This window comes from Schistocerca serialis, chromosome 7 (assembly GCF_023864345.2).
Source record: "Schistocerca serialis cubense isolate TAMUIC-IGC-003099 chromosome 7, iqSchSeri2.2, whole genome shotgun sequence".
NCBI classification, from domain to species: Eukaryota; Metazoa; Arthropoda; class Insecta; order Orthoptera; family Acrididae; genus Schistocerca; species Schistocerca serialis.
Window position 1 is genome coordinate 188,977,936 of NC_064644.1, and position 24,360 is coordinate 189,002,295.

At 43.9% G+C, this 24,360-nt stretch overlaps 1 protein-coding gene across 1 annotated transcript in view; it reads right to left on the minus strand.

Moving 5' to 3' along the window:
• LOC126412962 (ankyrin repeat and SAM domain-containing protein 1A-like) overlaps positions 1-24,360 on the minus strand; it is a 209,926-nt gene that overhangs the window by 184,140 nt on the left and 1,426 nt on the right. The window lies entirely within an intron of this gene.

Sequence of the window (24,360 nt, forward strand, 5' to 3'; positions counted from 1 at the left end):
CGACAGGAACTGTGGCCAGCGATATCACGGTCAAGGCGCGCGTGCGACAGTTGGTTGGTTGGTTGGTTGGGTCCGTGGATACAAAATGGTTCAAATGGCTCTGAGCACTATGGGACTTAACTTCTCAGGTCATCAGTCCCCTAGAACTTAGAACTACTTAAGCCTAACTAACCTAAGGACATCACACACATCCATGCCCGACGCAGGATTTGAACCTGCGACCGTAGCGGTCGCGCGGTTCCAGACTGTAGCGCCTGGAACCGCTCGGCCACTCCGGCCGGCTCGCGTGAGTCCCGTGGACATTAGAGAAGGTGGGAGGTTGTTCTTAATAGAGTGTGTGGCCATCACGGACGGCAATGCGTGCTCGCCAACATGCTCCCATACTGATCACAAGACTGGTTAGGAATTCTTGTGGCAGAGCGTTCAAACTTTTACAGGCGCGTTTGATAACTCATGGATGGTCTGCACGTAGACGTACTGCAATAGGCCCCCAAACGCGGCCCACATGTGCTCAATGGGCTTTAAGTCGGGGGAACGCGTAGGCCAGTCCATTAGCCGAACATCCTAGCTCCCCTACCTACACTGCTCGATGCCGTCTCACTTTGTCATCCAGAAAAATGAATTCATGGTCGAACTGAAAGGAGTCTAGTGGGGTACACTTGTATGCAGCACCCGGATATGATAATAGTACAAATGTAAACTAAAATGTAACTATTATATTATATACGATGTATGCGTCTGATAGGCTTTATAAAGCGGATCGCTGACTGGGCACGACCGCAGAGCCAAAGATACTGCTTCTGGCCTGAGATTGTAGTGATCGAGTAAGAGAACGCTTTGCGCACAGTAGTGGGTAGCTGACGGTGAGCGAACGAGGATGGAGTAGACAGTTTTTGTGGTGTGCTCTGGGAAGCCACCAAGTGTTAGATTATAATGTAGGAATTACGGGTACGTGTATTATTGGAAATAGAAACGTGGAGGCAGAGATCTTCTCGCAAGCAAGGTAATGATGTTAGACATCTATGACTTTCGTCCTCCCAGCGCATTAGTGTAGATGAATTGGCTGATAATTTGCAAGTGATGAGTATTCCCAGAACGTAAGCCGGCCGCTATGGCCGAGCGGTTCTTGGTACTTCAGTCCGGAACCGCGCTCCTGCTACGGTCGCAGGTCCGAGTTCTGCCTCGGGCATGGATGTGTGTGATGTCGTTAGGTTAGTTAGGTTTAAGTAGATCTAAGTCTAGGGAACTGATGGCCTCAGATATCAAGTCCCAAAGTGCTTAGAGCCATTAGAACCATTTTTGAACCAGAATGTACGTAAACAGATTTCATGTAAAGGCTAGTTAGATATTTCCCTATCCTAATGTTTCTAAGATTTGTTAACACAGGTGTATGTAAAAACTTTCTGGTAGATTAAAACTGTGTGCCGGACCGAGACTCGAACTCGGGACCTTTGCCTTCTGCGGGCAAGCGCTCTACCATCTGAGCTACCCAAGCACGGCTCACGCCCCGTCCTCCCAGCTTTACTTCTGTCAGTATCTCATCTCCTACCTTCCAAACTTTACAAAAGCTCTCCTGCAAACCTTGCAGAACTAGCACTCCTGAAAGAAAGGATACTGCGGAGACATGGCTTAGCCACAGCCTGGGGGATGTTTCCAGAATGAGATTTTCACTATGCAGCGGAGCGTGCGCTGATATGAAACTTCCTGGCAGATTAAAACTGTATGCCTGACCGAGACTCGAACATGGGTGTATGTAATCTGATAATTTGATTTTTATCCTTTTTTAGTGAGGTTAGATAATAGTTGCTGTATAAATCTCATTCTTGTGATTCAATTACTAAAAAGGATGTAAATTTTCTGAGTAATGTAATTTCAATTGTCAGATGTTTCGGAAAGCCAATGATGGGTCTTGAAGGGACCCTTCGTCGTTTTGTTCAGCCTCTACACGAGAGCAAAAACCTGCGGTCACACTCCACTCCAAAGGGGTGCGATAACGCCGAATGTTCGTGCAGCCTTCAGTTTCCTTAGAGGGTTGGAAAGTACGAGGGTGTCAGCACTATCAAAGGTTGTCGAGAACATCCTTCATCCTGTTGCTCTTCGCACTGTTTTCGAGAGTGAAATGTGTGTAAATCAACGCAACACGGATAGGAGTGGTTTCACTGACGGCCTTTACAGCACCCCCTGAGATATTTTCGTGTCATTTCTAGTCGGCAGTTACGGCAAGTAAAAAAAGAGAGGGGGAGATATATACGTGAGTGTGATAAGCCCCTTCCCTCGAAAATTTCTGCCCTTCATGCCTCCTCTGTGTTACCACAGACGACGTGTCACTGATCTCATTTTTACTAAGATTGCAGTACCTGCGAGGTGCCTACTTGTTTCCACCGCCCTGAGTGGAATGCATCAGTTCTATGTACACCAACCTGCAGTCTTCTATAATTTTTGTACCCTGCGCAGAAAACAGCACCTAGGTCGTGAATCCGTTATCTTGAGGCTGTAAGAGACTCTTAACGAGGAACTGATATTATGTGAATGATCAAATTTTCAATTATTTTGTTTATACAGGCCACTCGCTGTTTACTAGCATAGCACGAGAAACTGCACAATTACATTCCACTTTAGGGTCACAAATAATTTCCATTGCTCAACAAAATAATGAGCTGCGTATTTTCGTAATTACTATCACACTATTCTCAGATAAATGTCCCAATAAGCATACATTGCTAATAAAGTCTTGACCTGATGCCGACCGCGGCAGACAACATGTCTGTTCTCCGACACTGCTGAACCAGTTCTGATCTTACAGCCGAACCACTTCGCCCGCGATCCAAGTTAGGCGCGATCCCAAGATCACCGAAGTGCTTCGTCTGCCTTTTCGTTTAGGAGTTGTTTATTATTCTGCTGCTTATTAATGCTTGCGAAATAATGGAATGATAGCACGCTATTGAGAGATGCTTAAATATGAAATGCAAGTTAATACGCTGTTTAGTTTTTCTTATATTAACACTTTGCCGTCCGGCGACACCACACTGGTGTCGTGAGTGAAAAAGCGGACAACGGTCGGCGACACCACAGCGGTGTCGTGAGCATAGTTTCACGCAGTGGCCAACGACAGCACTTTCGTGTCTTTCTCATGCTGTTGATGTTTTGCTGAGGTAACAATAAGTTACACACGCCAACAAGTTTTTTGTTTTATAAGTACTTGTGCACTTTCATCATGGCAGACGAAAGAAGCGATACGACGATTATTTACGATGAATGCGCGGTCGTCTTGTCTGACGTTCTTGACGACTAGGCCGATTGGGAAGAATGCCAACCGGCTTTTCAAAGTGCAATTCGTAATTGATTATTTTTCCAAAAAGTTTAAAGAAACTTTTAATATAAATTAAAACATCTCAATTGATGAAGGAAAGACACCGTGGTGTGGACAGTTAAATTTTAAAGTGTACAATCCGTCGAAAGTTACGAAATATGGCATACTCATTGGGATGCTGTGTGATTCGAGTACGGGATACATTTCCTCATTCAAGATATATTTCGGCGCCGGACAACCTTTAGCAATAATAGTGATGGAACTATTGACACCTTCTTATGGAAAGTGGCATCACCTGTGCATGAATAATTATTATAACAGTGTAGAACTTGCACAGAAGTTACTTGAAAAGAAAATTCGAAGTTGTGGAACGATACGACAAAATAGAGGATTTCCAGAAAAATTAAAGCTCGCAAAAGTCAATGTGTTTGAAGCTTGTCAGCAAGGGAAAGGTAACAAGCGGCCGGCGACAAGCCAAGTAATCCGAATTAGCGCTGCCGGTGCCAAGCGAATAAATTTGTACTTGTCGTGCGGACGGTCAAGTGTTAATAACAGCCGGCCAGAGTGGCCGCGCGGTTCTAGGCGCTGCAGTCTGGAACCGCGCGATCGCTACGGTCGCAGGTTCGAATCCTGCCTCGGGGATGGATGTGTGTGGTGTTCTTAGGTTAGTTAGGTTTAGGTAGTTCTAAGTTCTAGGGGACTGATGACCTCAGAAGTTAAGTCTCATAGTGCTCAGAGCCATTTGAACAATTTTTTTTGTTAATAACAGAAAATTGTCATTTTGGCGCGCGATTTCCGAACGGAACAGCCAATCGCGGGGAAGGACAAGTTAGGCTGTCGTTATCACAATACCCATACCGAGAAAACCATCTGTCTTCGGTATGTCACATCAATTTTGCGTCATCTTGCCACTGCTGCCTTCTCAACTACTCTAAGAAGAGCTTCTTGTAACCGAATATGATGGCTATATAGCCAAGTTTACACAGTGTGTCTAGCTTCTTTTACTCGGCCACCCACAAGAAAAACGAGTAATTAGAACGCTGGCTGTCGCGGTTCTCCTCTATCGGAGAGACGCAAATGGTTCAAATGGCTCTGAGCACTATGCGACCCAACTTCTGAGGTCATCAGTCGCCTAGAACTTAGAACTAATTAAACCTAACTAACCTAAGGACATCACACACATCCATGCCCGAGGCAGGATTCGAACCTGCGACCGTAGCGGTCGCTCGGCTCCAGACTGTAGCGCCTAGAACCGCACGGCCATTCCGGCCGGCGGAGAGACGTAAAAACAAGGGGTGACATGTGAGGAAGAGGGACTGTAACACCCTTGTCATCGTGTAACACGTCCCCGGTGGCATTGGGCAGAACCGTGGTGAAATTTCATACCAATGTGACATCATTAACCCATATTACAGCTCACATAAACTTCCGAGCTGTGGCCTTTTTTCGCGTATGTCGACACCTCGCTGTTTAAAGCTTCGCCGAGCCCGAAGGGGACATCGTAGGGCGCCACACTTTTGAACTATTATAGACGAAGGTTGCATACACCACTGTGCAAAATTTAAATTTACGCATCGCACTGGGAGTTAATAACTTGGTAATTTTGTTGCGCAGTGTAATAACTCGCTTCCCGCAAGAGATGGTCGCTGCAACTGGTAAGACCTGTAGTGACACATTCTGTGACGCAAACCAAAACGTCCCACATCTCTTGCTGGCCCCGCACAACTAGGACACCCATGGCTACATGCTCTCGTGCTCCCATTCTTTTCCACCTGGCAGTTAATAAGTCTTGGTACTTTATTTATGTCATAAATACACTGAAGCCCCAAAGAAGCTGGTATAGGCAGGCACATTCAAATACAGAGATATGTAAACAGGCAGAATACGGCCGTGCGGTCGGTAACGCCTGTATAAGACAAGCGTCTGGCGCAGTTGTTAGATCGATTACTGCTGCTACAATTGCAGGTTAGCAAGAGTTAAATGAGTTTGAACGTCGTGTTATAGTCGGAGCACGCACGGTGGGACACAGCATCTCTGAGGTACGACCATTTCACGAGTGTACCGGTAAAACATCAGATCTGCGACATCGCTGCGGCCGGAAAAGATTCTGCAAGAATGGGACCAACGACGACTGAAGAGAATCGTTCAAATGACAGAAATGCAAATCTTGCGCACACTGTTGCAGATTTCAATGCTGGGCCATCAAAAATCGTCAGCGAGTGAACTATTCAACGAAACATGACCGATATGGGCTTTCGGAGCCGAAAGCCCTGTCGTGTACCGTTGATGACAGCACAACACAAAGCTTTACTCGCCTGGGTCCGTCAACACAGACATTGGACTGTTGATATATATATATATAAAGTACAATATAACTTCTGCACAATTTCACTGCAGTAATGTGTTCATTGTAAATAAGTGTGTGTGTGTGTGTGTGTGTGTGTGTGTGTGTGTGTGTGTGTGTGTAAGTACAATCTAGCTTCTGCACCATTTCAGTGCAGTAATGTGTTCATTGTAAATAAGTATTATAGTAGTTGTATTACATGTTTATTATCTTATAAATAAAAAACTATTTTTATTTTAAATTCAGTGCATTAGTGTTTGTAAAATGATTCTTTCATATAGTATTCATTAAAAAATGACGATCATTCCACTTGGAACCTGTGGAATGGTACATTAGCTTAGTTGTTTGAGTTGTAAATATTTGTCACGTATTAATGTTTTTCTGACATGTTCGACATCCTGGAGGACCTCCTCACTGCGGAGCAATTGGAATGAAAGTAAATCTAATCTAATATAATCTGACTGGAAACACTTTGCCTGGTCGGACAAGCCTCGTTTCAAATTGTATGGAGTGGATGGACGTGTACGTGTATGGAGACAACCTCATGAATCCATGGACCACGAATGTCAGGGGCTGTTCAAGCTGGTGGAGGCTGTACAATGGTGTAGGGCGTGGAGTGATATGGGCCTGTTGATACCTCTAGGTATTCCGACAAGTGAAACGTACGTAAGCATCTTGTCTGATCACCTGCATCCATTCATGTCAATTGTGCATTCCGACGGACTTGGTGAATTCCAGCAGGACAATGCGACATCCCACACGTCTACAGTTGCTACAGAGTGGCTCCAGAAACACTCTTCTGACTTTAAACGCTTCCGATGGCCACCAAACTCCCCAGACATGAATGGTATTAAGCATATCTAGTGCGCCTTGCAACTTGCTGTTCAGAGGAGATCTCCATCACCTCGTACTCTTACGGTTTTATGGACAGCCCTGCAGGATTCACGGTGTCTGCTCCCTCCAGCACTACTTCAGTCATTAGAAGAGTCCTTGCTATGTCGTATTGCGCCATTTCTGCGTGCTCGCTGGGGCCCTGCACGATATTAGGCAGTTGTGCCAGTTTCTTTGGCTCTTCAGTGTTAAGTCTTTCTGAGCAGTGTTGTAGCTGACTCGTGTTGCACGGTGATTTGCGACATTTTCTAAGGGTCGAAGTTTCTCTCCACTGTAGTCGGTACAGCGGAACGCGGTGCGTAATTCAGGGCTGGTATTTGGGAAGCATCCTCGGCCGTGGTTAGCCGGTGCCCACCTGAACGGGGTGGGAACGGCCAGCCGGCGCTCCGCGGCGGTGTCTGCCGTGCACACAGCCGCAGGCCGGGACACAGTAGACAATGTCCAGGAAGCGGCAGCGGCAGCGGCTGTAGCAGCGGCCGAGACGTGGAGCGGGCGAGACGGCACGGACCAGTGGAACGCCCAGCTGCCGCCCTGTGCACACGCCGCCTGTTTGTCCACGCCGGTCGCCGATGATGTATGTATGCACGCATTGCGTATACACACGCGCAGCCGCGCGCAACTGTCCCCGTTGCGTGCAATGCCGTATGGCCGCAGCACCGGACGCTCCTCCGGTCCGAGCCACTAACGGCCGCTGCCGGCGGCAATTAAAACACCGCCATACAGCCCAGCTTGTAGCAACCTCACTAATCAAAACTCTGTTTTCTGCATCGCGGTGAGAGTTCATTAATCCGAAGCTATGTACGTCAACATAATTACTCTGCATTTTCATTTACAGGCACTGGATAAAAATATGGAAACATCAAAAACACAAAAAATTACCATGCCTCATAGGCGAAGGTAACCTGTTGGCGTTCAAGACAGATTCTAGTCGTGTCGTAATCGATAAATACAGGTTCTGTATTGTTTTCAAGGAAATCTTCCACTGAAATGACAAAACTCATGGGATGCCTCCTAACATCGTGTCGGACTTCCTTTTGCCTGCCGTGGAGCAGCAACTTGACATCGCATGGACTCAACAAGTCGTCGGAAGTTCCCTAAAGACATATTGAGTCATGCTGCCTCTGTAGCCGTCCATAATTGCAAATGTGTTGCCGGTGTAGGATTTTGTACAAGAACTAATCTCTCGATTATGTCCCATAAATGTTCGATGGGATTAATGTCGGGCGATGTAATTGACCAAATCGTTTGCTCCAACTGTCCAGAATGTTCTACAAACCAATCCCAAACAGCTGTCGCCCGGTGACCTGGCACATTGTCATTCATAAAAATCCCATCATTTTTTGGGAATATGAAATCAATCAATGGCTGCAGAAGGTCTCCAGATAACCAAACATAACCATTTCCAACCAATGATCTGTTCAGGTGGACTAGAGGACCAAGTCCATTCCAGGTAAATATAGTAAACCGTGCTGCGGCTTACGTTGGTGCTGTTTGTAGGTTTCCACCCTCTGTTGGAGGCCAGACCGTATCCTTTAGTTGGCATGGTTGCAGTTGTTTGTCTTCTTTTCGTCTTGACTGGCGCCACTCGTTTCGCAAGAGTTGCCTGTCCGTTAGTGGCAGCAGCGGCGGTTATCGATATGTAGTAACTGTTGCTCTATCTTTGGGGCGACGTCGTTGTTTTTCCGCGTCGTGTGAGTGTGGCAGTTGGGGACTCACCAGGTCCATGCAGTGCGAGCACACGCCTGGACCGCTGGGGGCGCGCATGGGCTGCCGGATGGAAGGTCACGAGGGTGCACGACTTCGTCGTAAACCAGATCCTGCAGGCTTTAAGGTGAGCGCATTTCAGTTCAAGTAGAGAAACCTCCACCATAGTGACATCTCGCGATTCTCCAGTGACTAGGGTTCGTGTTGCTGCTCGTAGTGTCGCCGAGGCGAAGAGCACCGAGTGGAGTGCTTGGGGAAGGCGGATCTGATTAGCTTTCCTCGACTTCTTATTACTATGTACTGCGTTCAGCTTGTTACAATTTGTTAAGTTCAACCTGCGGTATTTTTCCTGCCTAGTAGCCGCTAACGCCACAGTTACCTGCCCTGGGAGTTAGTGTCTGTAATAGCAGTGTACGTTTCCTCGCCTTGCCGCTGCTGCCCGGTAAGGCGTGTAGTTTTGACAGCTTTCTTGATTGTAGGCCGTTTGTGATTCTTCTACTCTGGTGGTAGTGATTCCTTTCTCGTTCTGGGCGCTCCATGCACAGTATTCTGGAGGCGTAGTGCAGTCAGCCAGTTCCGGCTTTGGCGTGTTGTTCCATTCTTGCATTTGGTTTACTGGACGTCAGGTAGCTTCAGCAAGATTGTCATTAGTCATTTGTTAGACTGCCACTAGTCTCAGTTATCATCTTCTGAAGTGAATGCGACTCTTGGCTGCCTGTCCCATTGCTCGCGAAAGTGTTTGTTGCCGGACCTTCTCAGAGGTCGATTCCTGGAGCACCGTCTGTGACTGGTCCTTGTGTTTCATTATTGTATTATGTATTACCATAGCTTGTAATGCCTACATTAAGTTTGTGTATGCTTAGTTAATAGTTCCGGTCACCTTCTGAAATAATCGTGTAGTGTAAGGGTTTATGTTAGAAGGTTACCATCATCTTATTTCACTCGTTTGGTGTTCGAGGGAAGGGGTCTATCACACTCACGTTGCTTGTTTCTTTTAATTAACGTTTGCTTGTATTTGCTGTTCTACAACAGGTTTCTAATTTTTTATATAATTTCCTTTCCTGGCGTGTAAGGCCTTCAGCCGTGATTGAGGTCATTTCCTTTCAAAAAATCGATGCTTGTGTTTTAGCAGTAAGCCTTAAAACCTTATTTACTGCCATTCCTGGCGTGTGATACCTTCTGCTGTGTTTGTGGCCACTTACTTTTTAATATTTCAATACCTGTAAGTTGTAACTTCAGCGAGTTCTTAAACAATTTTAATTTATTGCCATTCTTGGCGTGTAAGGCCTTCAGCCGTGATCACAGTGGCTTGTTTTTTTAAACATTAGCTGCATCTGTATTTTATAGTGATCTGCTAAGCTGTGACGCACTGAAAACTCTATTATTTACACAGTTGTTTATTCCTTCATTAATAACGTGTGGCATTTTTTAATTTATTGTTGAGTCTGGAATTACTGTTTTAAAAATAAATGTGTGTAACTGTAAAAGGCAACCAATAGGAACTGATTACGGCCCCGTCCACAATCGTAACCGAATCCTGCCTTCCTTTGACTATCAGATCACACATAGCCCGCACCATTATGGAGCCACAAGCAGCTCGCACAGTGCTTTGTTGGCAACTCGGGTACATGGCTTCGTCGGTTCTGTGCCACACTCGAACCTTATCATCAACTCTTACCAACTGAAATCTGACCAGGCCACAGCTTTCCAGTCGTCACGAGACCAAGAGAGGCGCTGCAGGTGATGTGCTGTTAGCAAAGATACTCGCGTCGGTCGTCAGCTGCTAAAGCCCCATTTCGCACTGTCCTAACGCAGACACTCTTCGTACGTCTCATATTGATTTCAGCGGTTATTTCTCGCAGTGTTACTTGTCTGTTAGCACTGACAACTCTACGCAAACGCCGTTGCTCTCGGTCGTCGCTCACTGCATTGTCCGTCGTGAGAGGTAATGCCTGAAATTTGGTATTCTCGGCACACTCTTGACACTTTGGGTCTCCGAATATTGAATTCCCTATCGATTCCGGAATGGAATCATACGAATCATGTGAGTAGGAATGACAGCTCCGTGGATACACAGTTCTTGTGCACGCGATACTATTGCCATCTGTATATGTCACTATCCTATGATTTTTGCCATCTCGTTGTTTGTGAATGGTTCAAGGACTTCTTAAGTAACAGAACTCAGTAAGTTGTCCTCGGCTGCGAGAGTTAATCAGAGACAAGGATATTGTCAGAAGTGTCCTAGGGAAGTGTTATAGGATGCCCTTGTTCTTTATATACGTAAATGTTCTGGCCGACAGGATGAGCAGCAGTCTGCGGTTGTTTGTTATTATGCCGTTTTATACAGGAAAGCTTCGTCGTTGATTGATTGTAGGAGGACACAAGATGATTCAGACAGAATTTTTAATCAGCTTGAATAATGGAAGCTTGCTCTAAATGTAAATAAACTGTAAGTTACTGCAGATGAGTAGGAAAAACAATGCTTTAATGTTCAAATACAGCGTTTGTACTGTGCTACTTGTCAGAGTCACGTCGATTAAATACCTACGCGTCACGTTGCAAAGCGATACGAAGTGGAACGAGCATGTAATAACAGTAGTAGGGAAGGCGAATGTTCGACCTCGGTTTATTGCAAGAATTTTGGGAAAATGTGGGTCATCTGTAAAGAGACCCCGTATAGAACACTAGTGTGACCCATTCTTGAGGACTGCTCGAGTGTTTAGGATCCTTTCCAGTTCGGATTAAAGGATGACATCGAAACAATTTAGGGGTAGGCTGCTAGATTTGTTATTGGTGGATTCGATAAACAAGCGAGTATTACAGAGATGCTGCGTGAACTGAAATGGGAGTCGCTGGAGATAAGATGACGTACTTTCGGCGAAACACTGTTCAGGAAATTTAGAGAGTAGGAATTTGGTGAAGACTGCAGAACGATTCTCCTGCCACCAACGTACATTTCGCATAAACATCACAAAGAGGAGAGAATTTAGGGCTCGTACGGACGTATATAGACAGTCATTTTTCCCTCGCTCGATTTGCGAGTGAAACAGGATAGAAAATGACTAGTTGTGGTACAAGGTACCCTCCGCTATGCACCATATGTTGACTTGCGGAGAATGTACGTAGATATACGTGTAGATGTAGAGGAGTGGAAATGACAAACGTTCTAAGTGCTATTGTTTCATAAAATGCTTTTCAAGACTCTTTTGCATGTCCCTAGATATGTTTCAACTGTCACAACGTTTCAAACACACATTATTACATGGCGCATCATGCGTGAGAGTACCCATCTTTTCGTTTTTGATGATATTCCCGTTAAGTGAAGAGGTATCATACAAGTTTCTGGTGAGTAGGTACAGCTTTTAGTGCTGGGAGGGCGTTTTAACTATTATAGAGTAACGAAGAAAGATAAGCAAGGCCTTTGTTCAGCAAGATTTACATGATAGTTGAGTCAGCTGAAGTTATGAACCGATTCCATGTAATTCTAATGCAAAGAACTGAATTCTTTGATTTTAAAGATGCTGCTGAAACATTGTTGTCAATGGAAGGTGCTAGATCTCCAAATTCAACATGAGAGAAGTGTCTCCCACTAATCCATCTCAAACAGCTATTAAAAATTCTTATTCTGGAAGGAAGATTGTAAAATTTCAATGTATTCAAAAGAGGAAAGACCATGTTCGGTGTATGCCATATCGTATTTCATCTGAAAGATTAGTCATGTTTATCAGCTGCAAAACAGAAAGACCTGTTGACGATGTTGCCATTCCTTCCTCAATATCACAAAGAGTTCTAAGTAAACTTCGCAACAGCTAATTCCTAGAATGTAGCTCTGTAAGACACAAAAATCAATTCAGAGAGATTTTTTTCATGAATGTCATTTTGTTATTCTCTTTAAAAATTTAAAAAAATATGAGAAATGATATTTGTGACTACAGATCTAATAATCAGAACATTATTACTGTATTATTGTATTACCACAAATCAACCGTTTTGCTTCAGTATTGATGGTTATTGAAACAAAAGCTTTCTTATTGGCATTTAGACCCAGTCAGTTTCTTGGTGTGGCACACAGAACGTTCCTAATAACTTATTTGTTTTGTAATTTGTCTCATTATTTCAAACAGTGATGAGATGGGCAACATAATTCTGTAGTCTCAGGGTATCTTCTCAGTTTTTCGGATACCAGTAGGTTATGTACACAAAGAGAGAGATTGCTTCTTGATTCTCCTGTTATTTGGTATTTAGAATGTGTGACATTTACAGTCTTCAAATGAACACCTAAATCTTGTGAGCTATGATTTTTTTTTTCACGATGATTCATTACTCCGTATGGAAGAGGGGCACAACAAAATATTTTCCCATTCCGAGGAGGACGTTGGTGTTTCAAATTTCATGAAAAGATTTCATTGCATCGGAAAAGTCTCTGTTTTAGTGATTGCTACTACAGCTGGCTTATCATATCCGTGACACACACTCTCTCCCCTATTACACGATAATACAAATAAAGCTGTTCTTCTTTGAACTATTTCGATGTCCTCCGCCAATCGTATATGGTGAAGATCCCATACCAGATCCCAGTATTCCATAAGAGGACGGACAATCGACTGTAGGCAATCTCTTTAGCAAATTAGTTGCACCTTCTAAATGTTCTGGCAATAAAACGCATTCTTCTTCGCCTTCCCCACTACATTTTCCGCGTGAAAGTTCCGGTTTAAGTTGTTCTTAATTACAAGCCATACGTATTTTGACAAAAAGGAATTACAAACATCGGCTGCGAGCTGACACTGAATCAAATCAATTGGGGAAGTTGAAAATTTGTGCAACATCAGGATTCAAACCAGATTCTCCTGCTTACTAAGTAGATGCGCTGACCACTGCGCCATCCGCACACAGTGATGATCGCAGCTGCACGGACTTTCCTAGCACGCCTCACGCCAGACCCAGATTCTTAACTTATCCAACGCAACTAATGTTGTGCTCCTTACTTATTATCCTCATTACTCGCGACAGTCCATAAATCCGTGGGAGAAGGAGGGGGTGGAGGTCTCAACTGAACAGCACGTTGCAAGGCACCGCAGATATACTCGATATGTTCACATCTGGGAATTTTAGAGGCCAGCGGAAGTGTAAATATTCAGAAGAGTATTCCTGGAGCTACTCTGTAGCAATTATGGACATATGGGTTGTCGCACTGTCCTGGTGGAATTGACCAAGTCCATCGGAATGCGCAATGGATATGAACGGACGCAGGTGATCAGACAGAATGCTTACGTACGTTTCACCTGTCAGAGTCGTATCTAGACGTATCAGGGGTCCCATCAGAGCCTTCACCAGCTTGAACAGTTCCCCGCTGACATGCAGGGTCCACGGATTCATGAGGTTGTCTCCTTACCCGTACACCTTCATCCGCTCGATTCAATTTGAAACGAAACTCGTCCGCGCAGGCAACATGTATCCAGTCATCAACAATCCACTGTCGGTGTTGAATGGCCCACGCGAGGCGTAAAGCTTTGTGTCGTGGAGGCGTCAAGGGTACACGAGTGGGCCTTTGGCTCCGAAAGCGCATATCGATGATGTTTCGTTGAATGGTTCGCACGCTGACATTTGTTGATGGCTCAGCATGAAAATTTGAAAATTTGTGGTAATTTCCTATGGGACCAAACTGCTGAAGTCATCGGTCCCTGGGCTTACACACTACTTAAACTAACTTAAACTCACTTACGCTAAGGACAACACACGCACCCATGACCGAGGGAGGACTCTAACCTCTGACGGGGGAGCCGCGCGAACCGTGACAACGCGCTCAAGACCGTACGGCTACCCCGCGCGGCACCACGAAATCAGCAGCAATTTGCGGAAGGGTTGCACTTCTGTCACGTTGAACGATTCTCTTCAGTCGTCGTTGGTCCCGTTCTTACAAGATTTTCTTCTGGCCGTAGCGATGAAGGAGATTTGATATTTTACCGAATTCCTGATATTCACGTACACTCGTGAAATGGTCGTAAGGGAAAATCCCCACTTCATCGCCACCTCGGAGGTGCTGTGTGCCACCGTTCGTGCGCCGCGTGTATCATGTTCAAATTCAAAATGGCTCTGAGCACTATGGGTCTTAACATATCTGAGGTCATCAGTCCCCTAGAACTTAGAACTACACAAACCTAACTAACCTAAGGACAGCACACACATCCATGCCCGAGGTAGGATGCGAACTTGCGACCGTAGCGGTCACGCGGTTGTAGACTGAAGCGCCTAGAACCGCTCGGCCACACTGGCCGGCCTTTCAAATTCACTTAAATCTTGATAGCCAGCCATTGCAGCAGCAGTAACTGATGTAACATATGTACCAGACATTTGTTTTCTTATAGAGGAGTTGCCGACCGCAGCGGCGTATTCTGTACTTGAATACGCACGGGGGGGGGGGGGGGGGGAGGGGGGGGGAGTGGTACAAACTTATTTAGTTGCATCGACATCGACATCTCAAATTTGCGCGATTTGTCGTGTAACCAAAATTTAACAGAATTAGTTTAGTATTAACTTGGAGTACCTCGTTATACAGTCTTTACCTGTTGTAGAGAGGAAGAAGCGATTTAGCATCAGGCTGCAAAAGACGGTCGGCGACAGCCCGGTCAGGTGTAGAAGGAACATACCGCTCGCTCACTACCTGAACTGAGGTGCGCATGAAGCCACAACGCTATCGCCACCGCCGCCTGCCATTGTCCTTACGCCTGTCGCCCGTCATTGCCAGTAGATAAGCCCTCACCAGTGGCCTACTTCCTTCTACGCGTAGAGCCTTATGAGGCTAAGCTAATGTGAGTGTTCACGAATAAACCTGTCAGGTTGCATCCACTTGAGGTCGGCGCTTTCCGCAGCGCAACGAAAGCGTCTACACGTAGTTCAAATGGTTCAAATGGCTCTGAGCACTATGGGACTCAACTGCTGAGGTCATAAGTCCCCTAGAACTTAGGTTAGTTAGTTTTAAGTAGTTCTAAGGACAACACACACATCCATGTCCGAGGCAGAATTCGAACCTGCGACCGTAGCGGGCGCGGTTCCGGACTGTAGCGCCTAGAACCGCTTGGCCACTCCGACCGGCTCTGCACGTAGTCGAAAATAAACAGTGCACATTAAAGCACATTACTTCCCTTGGTGTTGTCGTGCTCTGTTTTACAAAAACGTGCACGTGTACTTTGCTATTGTTTCGGTGAGTTACTCTGTCCGCGACGAAACATGATACTCCGACCCAATAGAGGTGCAACAACTAAAGGAACAATAAATGAAGTATTCAGAAGAAAGTTGATTGGTTCTCATTAAATGGCCTATCGTTTAACTTAGAAAAACAGAGTTCATTTAGTTCTGTACAAAGCAGAATTGCTCACACATGCGACACAGTATGAGGAGAGGAAACTTGTAAAACTTTATTTTCAAAATTCCGAGCGTGTATTGATGAAGAACTGAAAATCACAAATTACGGATCTCCTAGAAACGCTTGGATTCAATAGCATTTGCTCTATATGTAACTGCTGATTTTGTTGATGAAACCTTCGCAAAGTCGTTAATTTACTCATTAATATCAGATGAAACCCTTTCGTGCAGCAAAAAGTATTCACTGCAGAGAAACGTGATGTAAGGCTAATAATTATGTAGAGCGCATCCATGAACCCCACGTCGACAGCTATATAAAAAACTAGGAATACTATCAGCCTCACAACATACATGCTCTCTCCATGAAGCTTATTGTGAAGAATAAGTCATAATTTTAAAATAAAATTAACATTTATGCACACAGAACCCTATACTTCTCAGGAATTACGACGAAAAAGCAAATATCTATAAGAAAAGGCTAAAAGAAAAGAAGAGAACATTCTGGGCAAGAGAAGGAAAGAAACTAGTAATGGAAGACTAAAAAGACCCATATATTGCGATACGCCGCAGAAAACTAGCTGAAACACATAGCATCGATTTGAAAATATAGGAGACGCACTTCGACAACATACTGAACAAGGAGGGACTAAGAGGGAGGCCAGAGGGCAGAGAGGATACAGTGCCACAAACAACCATGGAATAGGTCCCATTGGCCACAGAAGAGATCAAAGATGGCATTCACAGCACCAAGAACAAAAAAATATGCAGGCCCTGAGAGACTTTATAGCGAATATTTAAAAGACATTCCCCAAATACTAACGGCAATATGGACAAAATTCTACAATAAGTACACAGAAACAGCCTCCATTCCAGAACAGTGGAGACAGCCAATAGTAAAAGTGCTATATAAAGGGAAAGGAGACCCCAAGGACCCTAACAAATACACATGCATAACTCTGGAAAACTTACCTTTCAAAAGGTCCACAAAAATAATATAAAAAAATAAAGAAAACAATCGATGAATACCTCTCCGAAAAACACATGGGATTCAGGGAGGGAAGATCAACTCTGACTGCAATAGAACTCCTGCTAAAGAGCGTATGGGAAGACCTTGAAGACAGAGGAAAACTTTATGTGGTTTATAAAAGCCACTGACTTCATAAACAGAAAATTAATGACCAAAAAGCTAGAGGAAACCCTGGGAGAAATCAATATGTGTACATGAATGATAAGCACAATATTGCGCTGGAACGAAATAAGGATCTCAGACAACATCTCCCTATCGGAGCCGATACTCCAATCAAACGGAGTGCTACATGGATACCCACTGAGTCCTCTGTTATTTGTCCTTGCAGCGGAAGAAACTGTAAGAATACCCCAAATGGAGGGTGTAATCTTATCTGCATATGCACACGATATTGTAATAGGCGCAAAGGACACTGCAAAGTCACAAGAAGCGATAAATGATGTGGAAGATTGGTGTGTCGAACACGGCTTCGAAATAAATGTGGCGAAAACAGAAATAATGGTACTCAGAAATGGAGGAAGAGCACCTGAATCAGCTGAGATCTTCATATGGGAGAGAAAAGTGAAGACTGTACCAGACTTCAAGTACCTAGGGGTCACAGAACAAACAATGGAAAATGTTTCACAAAACATGTAACAGAGAAAGCAACGCAAGCAATAATGACAATCCATGAAATACAATACATCAGATTCCTTAGCCTAGAGACAGCAATGGCTCTATTCAGAACCAAAATCTTCCCAGCACTGACGTACGGCACAGAAATTATCGGACCACACCTTACAGTGAAAAATCTAACGACTCTACAAAGAGTGAAGACGACCTATATAAAGAAAGCAACAGGAGTGTCCAAAACAACACTATTCAGACTTGTGTACCTGCGGACAAACCTGGTGCTACCCAACAGCAGCGCTTTAGAAATTCTACTTAAAACATTGAAGGAAAAAAGGGAAGACGTACCTCCAGAATTTTACAGCACAGGCGCCATGATTGACCCAACATGGACAAAGGAAAACTTCAAAATGAGACACGTGATCACCAGAATGGCAGTCCACGGTATCCACCACCCTATTTGCATCAACACACCATATCATTAACCAAGCGCAATGCGTGAGTGTAAACTGTGTCATCAAATCTGCGAACGTTACCATATAGAACTCTGTACCAGAAGCATAAGGTCAATAAGTGACTACGCAGATAACAGTACGTAAGATGTCTAATGTCGTTTATTATTATCATTGAACTTCGAATTTTTAAGGCTACTTGGCTGCAATAAACTTTTTATTATAAATATAACAGTAGAAAACTGTTGCCTCACCACCTACCACTTGAGCATAAAAGCGTTTGCACGCAAAGGAGCAAAGTATGTAGCCATTGTGAAGTAAATGTGCCGACAGAAAAAGGAAAAAGTTTTGAAATAAATTGAAGCCATTTATATTTGACAACACCGTCCACTCTGCACGATAAATTCTGACTACATAGTAGTTGTGAATGAGTTCGAGCTACATTTACTAAATTTTACTGAAGACGAATGTTAAAGTAAAAATCTAATTACGCAAATGGCCAGAATATAGCCGTATTTTCGGAAAAGAAAATGTGCTTTATTTGAAAATATCGTACAGGTTACGTTTTATAGCGAGCTAACACAAATATGATATACACAAATCTTATAAATAACTGAGCACCACACCCTTATTATGGAAGCTGTAACGGAACATCCTCCTCTAGCATAACTTTTTCGAATTTTGGACAGGTCAATATTATCTCAATTACTTTTCTGAAAACTTTCATATAGTTTTATACATAGTATGTTATATTTCAAGCTCAGAACTCGGTCCTAGGACCTCTGGCACGACACTCGCCGACTTAGCTACAAGCACCAACACAAACAGTAGATAAAGTAGTAAGTGATGTTTATTCTATTATTCTTGTACACCTGAAATAGTGCCGTGAAACAACATAATCACACTGAAACTGAAATGAAATGAAACGAAACTAAATTTCACTCAGAAATACGTTATCATTCGGAATTGAGGTTGCGCGTGGACACTATCGCGCATATGGTTCATTGCAGGCGTAAAAAAAATGGTTCAAATGGCTCTGAGCACTATGGGACTTAACATCTATGGTCATCAGTCCCCTAAAACTTAGAACTACTTAAACCTAACTAACCTAAGGACATCACACAACACCCAGCCATCACGAGGCAGAGAAAATCCCTGACCCCGCCGGGAATCGAACCCGGGATTTGCAGGCGTACACCCAGTTCTGAGGCATGTGGTTTTCCTCGCATATCTGCACTATCGCACTAGAAAATAGAGTCATTGTGCCTATGTACCTTAAGGTGCATATATTCTCTGTCTTCCATAGTGAATTACGTTTTTAAAAGTGACATGGCGGCAGTGATTAATACCAAGAGCTTGTAATTTGCGAGGTGCGGAGTTCGTTTCGCTGTCGAATCGTCTCGGTTTACATTCTAGGAGGTTAAATAACTTCAGGAGATATCAGAATGTTTTCTTCGAGACGATCACAGGCAGCAGTTTTCTTCTTCCCGAGATGAGCTGAGCTAGTGATTCGTGGTTGATGACGCCGTCGCCGACGCTGTCATGTAATACTTGCTACAGGACCATGGGCCGGCCGCGGTGGTCTCGCGGTTCTAGGCGCGCAGTCCGGAACCGTGCGACTGCTACGGTCGCAGGTTCGAATCCTGCCTCGGGCATGGATGTGTGTGATGTCCTTAGGTTAGTTAGGTTTAAGTAGTTCTAAGTTCTAGGGGACTGATAACCACAGCAGTTGAGTCCCATAGTGCTCAGAGCCATTTGAACCATTTGAACCAGGACCATGGCTCCACATCGACGACGTATTTTCCGCACAAATCATTTTTATCGATTCATCGCACTAAGAATTAAGTAACTGGGTGACCATATAGGGAACAGATTGACAGTTGGACGTGTTCCATTCAGTTATGTGCTTCGGTACAACACGAGAATGACAGACAGCCTAAACAAACCGCAACGCAGGACTTATCTGATATTAAGCTGATAATAACAGAATTTTTATTTCATTTGAGTTATATGAAAGCTGATTCAGTTACATAACGTTGTTCTCTGAATTTTAATGCCGCCCGGGGTGGCCGAGCGGTTCTAGGCGCTACAGTCTGGAACCGCGAGACCGCTACGGTCGCAGGTTCGAATCCTGCCTCGGGCATAGGTGCGTGTGATGTCCTTAGGTTAGTTAGGTTTAAGTAGTTCTAAGTTCTAGGGGACTGATGACATTAGAAGTTAAGTCCCATAGTGCTCAGAGCCATTTGAACCATTTTGAATTTTAATCATGACTCTACACAGTGGCCCGTAAGCAAAATTAAAGCTACAACGGACTCGTCGTCCGTCCGTGGATATTTAGTGCTATCCATATGATGTCGAGGAAGGTCGCCAGTCTGTAATAATTATGAGTTTTATGTGTTGACAAAATACACGACTTGCTGCACCATTGGCTCACTGTCATTCGCCTCCTCGGATTTCGCTTGTAATAGCTGAAAAATAGCACCGTCACTCAACATCTCATGACCTGGCTCCGGGCAGTCTATATTAGAGCATTCAGAAATATTTTCTTTGCCAATAGTTTCACACCATGGAGTACTTCTCAAGCCAGCAGCTAACGTTGCTAATGAGCAGTCTTATTCGTCAGCGGAATTACTGATTCCATCGGCTTTATGATCAATGTTTTTCCATAACTTGCCTGCGGTTGAGTGTTTTACCTTATTCCATGGCTTCGAAACTTTATAAATTGCGTCTAGCAGAGTTAATTGTTTCCAAAATATTTGAAGATTGCTACAATCATCAATGAATTTTTGTACCAGACTTTCTCTATAAATTTTATTCATGGCAGCAATGGCACCCGCACCGACTGGCTGGATTAAGGCCGTCACATTAGGAAGTAAATATTTTACAAACATCATCCCGCTATCCGATTTCGGAACATTTTCGTTCAGCTCCAATGGTGTATTTTCCAGTAACAATAAAGCTCTTACAGGCAGATCATTCAACATTAAATGTTCTCGCACTTATGGCACAAAGCAGTTATGGAGCCATGTTTGAAATATTGTGCGATCCATCCACGCCCCTTTCTGGTGGAAATAATGGACAGGTAAACTGTGCCTTTTTTCCCTTTAAAACAGCACGGTTTTTGAGGTTTTATCAATTACAATGAGCTCTACTTTATGTAATCCTGTACCATTACCAGAACACACCACGGTTATCCTTTCCTTGCCTGATTCACAACCAGGCGCACTACGCTCTGTATCGAAAGCTAAAATCTTTCCTCGTAGACACTTCCAAACAACCCAGTTTAATCCGCATTCTAAATTTCCTCCAGCTCTAGATTTTCTCGTGCAATAAACTGGAAATCAGCAGCCTTATTATCCTCAATTAATTTTCTCCTTGGACGGCAATCTCCCGCAAACCATGATGCTGTTTACATCTTGTTAACCAGCCGGAAGATGCTTTAAAAGCTCCTTCGAGGTACAAGGTTTGAAAAAAAGAACTGGGCCTGTCTGGCACATATTGAGTCAGATACTTGCGTGCCTTCCGATTTTTTCTTTCGAAACATTCCACCGTAGCTTTATCCACCCCCGCATAAGTAGATATTTTCATAGCCTTCCGCTTCGAGAAACCTTTAGAATAGTCAGAACTATTATGAACTGAATTATTTTGTCTTTTTTTTCTGAATATCGCGGATAGTAGTTTCACCCACGTGGTAAATCAATGCCAGATTTCACGTACCGGTACTGCCTTCTTCGAGTTTTTGTATTATTTCCAGTTTCTATTGTATCGTTAACACAACCACTTTTCGCTTTTCAGACACTTTTCGGCACTAACAGAAACGAATGACTATTTTCCAGCGCTTGCAGTGTTCGAGCAGCTTATTTCTTACTACACTCGTGTTGTAAAGTGAGATTATCGCTCACCCGCGACCACTCCCGGGTTAAGAAAAAAATTTTAGCAGCAAAAAGAGCGGGAGAAATAGGCAGCGGATAATCGGTAAAGCAAGTAATCCGCCCGCGAATAATCGAGAGTTTACCGTAACTTAAGCGCTATGATCTCTTTTTCATCTTCGATACTGTGAAACAGACCTCTTCGAGCCCAAGTTCTTTGCTCTCCATATTTTTAGAAGTGGTAGCGTGGACCAAAACAAGAAAACATACGCTCTAGACACAATACTGTAAGAGCTACGAGCACTTGTTCACGTTCACTACAGTGAAAAACCTCTCTTCTACTGAACAAGTGCTCATAGCTATCAAGATTTGCAGTTTAGAGCCTATGTTTACTGCACAATTTTAACTTGTTTTGCTCCATACTATCATCTTCCAGAATATTGCAAACGAATACCTTGCTGCTGAAGAAATTTGTTTCTCAGTGTCGAAGATGGACTGTTTATAGGTATGCATTCTACAGCGCATGTATAATATACGTTTTTGCTTCGAATGATTGTTCCTGTCTTATTCATGAATACTGACCATTGCTCCTGGAGCACCCTGCGTACACATTGTGAACCGAAACTCCACCGACTCACTTTCAGAGGTTGTTCAGGAATACCTTCGGAGTATTTTTATGCAAGGAACCCGCGGACCTGGCAGCTCCTTTCAAGATAATAAGGTAGTGGTGATTTATTGTTACTGCAATCACCCTTGTTTCTGTGAAAATATCTCCCCAACAGTGAGGAAAACTACAATATACAATAAGGATAAGAAGACCTGAGATAGCACACACCACAGAGTAATGCAACAACCTTCAGACGGAGCACTGTAGCCTGTTGTGGTTGGTGGCTATCGCTGCGGGAACACCCCAGCATAGTGTCGTTCTGCTGTTCTTCCACAGTATTCAGTGAACCCACACGACAGATGCATATCGGCCAATTCATCGTCAGTAAACCTGCCAATAAAGATGTTTACCATTGTTGACATACAAAAAACATTGCCGCGAAAACAAACCAGAGACTTACAATGAAGACTTTCACGACCAGATGTCGTAGTTGCTGACGAGTCTTCATGGTTTTATGGCGATGGTCGAAGAAACGTTTCGGTTCCCGACGGTTTCTGAAGTTTTATCTCTATAAAGATTGTCTCTGCTGATCACATGTAAGCTCGACCACACCCACTTTGCACAGTATGTATGTCGCTCTTTGATGTCCGACTCTAAAGTTGGCAGTCTTAGCGTCTACAGGAATACCTCCGAAGACGTCCAGCGAAACTCTGAACAAAACATGAGGATCGGAAAATTTTTTTCGACCACAGCCATGTAATACAGAAGACTCATCAGCAGCTGAAACCCAAGACGGAAACCCAAGCGGCTGGTCCCGGCGGAGGTTCGAGTCCTCCCTCGGGCATGGGTGTGTGTGTTTGTCCTTACGATAATTTAGGTTGTGTGTAAGCCTAGGGACTGATGACCTTAGCAGTTAAGTCCCATCAGATTTCACACACATTTGAACATTTTTGAAACCCAAGCAGTACTGAACACGTGCTTGATGGTGAAAAGTGCGTGGATATTACTGTTGTCAACGGCAGCTACATTGAACGAATGAAACCAAGGCGCAAAGTGCATACTGTTGACATTTGTGGTATTGAACACTATTTTTAGTAGAATTTATTCAGCGACGTATGTGGAGACTGTCTGCAAAATGTGTGGAGAATAGAGTTCGTAGAAAAGAAGCAATAAATTTAAAATGCACAATGCCGCAGTTTTTCGAGAATTTCAGTGACTGTGACGTCATATCTCCTGAACTACCGGGTGATCAAACAGTCAGAATAAATTTGAAAACTGAATAAATCACGGAATAATGTAGATAGAGAGGTACGAATTGACACACATGCTTGGAATGACATGGGGTTTTATTAGAACCAAAAAGATACAAAAGTTCAAAAAATGTCCGACAGATGCCGCTTCATCTAATCAGAATAGCATTAATTAGCATAACAAAGTAAGACAAAGCAAAGATGATGTTATTTACAGGAAATGCTCAATATGTCCACCATCATACCTCAGCAACAGCTGTAGTCGAGGAACAATGTTGTGAACACCACTGTAAAGCATGTCCGGAGTTATGGTGAGGCATTGGAGTCGGATGTTGTCTTTCAACATCCCTAGAGATGCCGGTCGATCACGATACACTTGCGGCTTCAGGTAACCCCAAAGCCAATAATCGCACGGACTGTGGTCTGGGGACCTGGGAGGCCAAGAATGACGAAAGTGGCGGTGAGCACACGATGAACGCCAAACAACGCGCGCATAAGATCTTCCACGCGTCTAGCAATACTTAGTTTTTCTTTTCTGTTCTAGTAAAACCCCATGTCATTCCAAGCATGTATGCCAATTTTTACCCCTCTATCTACATTATTCCGTGGTTTATTAAATTTTCAAATTTATACTGACTTTTTGATCATCCGGTATGTTTGGTACCATAGTATACTTTTGTAGCGGCATTTAGCGGCATATGTGCATATTGTCTGCGAAATTTATAGCGAATACAGTTAGCAACACAGAAGTAATACATTTAAACGTCATGCATGATGCGGCAGTTTTTCACGCATCTCTTTGTTTATGATGCTATATCTCCTTAACTATGTTAGGCAGGTGGTTGTTACGCCCACAACGATTGTTGGCCGGCAGTAAAAGAGATGTGCAACAAGTTTGTTTGAAATGGAACCAGTGCTTTAGGAGGAGATGAGGA